This window comes from Stylophora pistillata, chromosome 2, assembly GCF_964205215.1.
Source record: "Stylophora pistillata chromosome 2, jaStyPist1.2, whole genome shotgun sequence".
NCBI classification, from domain to species: domain Eukaryota; kingdom Metazoa; phylum Cnidaria; class Anthozoa; order Scleractinia; family Pocilloporidae; genus Stylophora; species Stylophora pistillata.
Window position 1 is genome coordinate 20,336,893 of NC_142520.1, and position 1,456 is coordinate 20,338,348.

At 38.7% G+C, this 1,456-nt stretch overlaps 1 long non-coding RNA gene across 1 annotated transcript; it reads right to left on the reverse strand.

The window, feature by feature from the left end:
- Positions 1-342: 342 nt before the first annotated feature.
- Positions 343-1,068, reverse strand: LOC148737675 (uncharacterized). The gene is made up of 2 exons (XR_015996206.1): positions 820-1,068; positions 343-546 (listed from the first exon to the last, which is right to left on the reverse strand). It is a non-coding gene; the product is annotated as an uncharacterized LOC148737675 (long non-coding RNA).
- Between the last annotated feature and the right edge of the window lie 388 nt (positions 1,069-1,456).

The window sequence follows — 1,456 nt, forward strand, 5'->3', positions numbered from 1 at the left end:
TTATACCAGCAATTGCTGGTACCCCCAAACACTAACCGTTGTTTGCAAGTTCGTAAAAAAACTAATAATAATAATAATAATAATAATAATAATAATAATAATAATAATAACTTTATTTATCCTGGTAAGAAACCGGTCAGTCGATCAAGATATAGATCGACTGGTATTAATCGGTGACCATTTGACTATATACGGATTTAAGCCAAGGGCCCTTAATTTATCACTAAGCATACTGTGCCTCACGTTGTCGAATGCCTTAGCAAAATCCTAGCAAACAGTCGAACATATCTTCAATCCCTCTCATCCAACGCTTTCAAACAGTTATACTGCACATTGATCAAAGCATCTGTTATACTGCATATTGATCAAAGCTTCTGGGTAGAAGTTGGTAACTTCTTCTGTTCTCCAGGTAAGGGGCTTTGTTACCATTGATGTTGGATCTTCTTCATCAGACTCATCCGAGGAGACAAGACTAGGATGCTGGGCCTCGAAAATTGGTTCCTTAGTCTCTTCTTCACTTGCCACATTGAGTCTCTTATCCAGTTTCTCAAAGGGAAAAATGTGAAAGAAGTTTTTATAATACTGAATGGTGAGCAATTCCTACAATAAAACATTTATCAAGCCCTTGAATGAACCTCAGTGTCACTGGTTTGAGTTGTTCTTAGCATAAAAAGTTTTTTTCTATCCCCCAGATCTACAGGGTAATTTGAACCTTAACCAGTTTTTAAATCAAACTTTAATTTAAACCTTCTGAAATTTATTCAAACATACAAGCTGATAAGGTAATTGAGTGTTAAAGAGCCAAACAACTTTTTTTACCCTTTTAATTCTCTGTCGCTTCTTCTGCTTCTTCTGATACTGCTCGTACCATTTTCGTACCCGCCTCCCGGTTAGCTCAATTGGTTAGAGTGCTGGACTGTTGTGCGGGAGGTCGAGGTCGATGGTTCGAGCTCCGGCCGGACCAACACTCAAGGTCTTAAAGTAACTGAGGAGAATGCGCTACCCCTATAATATCAAGAAATGGATAGACATTCTAGTCTTCTCGGATAAGGACGAATAAACTGTAGGTCCCGTCTCCTACATCTATGAATAAGTCAATTTGGTTAGGCAGGGGACGTTAAAGAACCCACTCACGAGACTACTGTGATGTAGTCCGGCCTGTTTATTGGGAATTGAGGGGAGGGGGCATCTTCAAATAAGTTTCCTTCGATTGTTTGTAGACTGCTGATGCAGTCCGGCCAAATGTCCCCCGAAAAGTGTTGCGATGCGCATTTGATCATATCCACATGTTATTTTGCGCAATATAAGTATTAAATTATTAAATTATTATTATTCTTCCTCTCGTCTACGTTTCTTTGATGATGCGAAGTTTTGAGAAATAGCATCTAAAAGGAAAGGTAGATATGCCAAGATCAGTTATATCAAAAAGATTGTCAGTTTACAGGGCTGTAGTGAG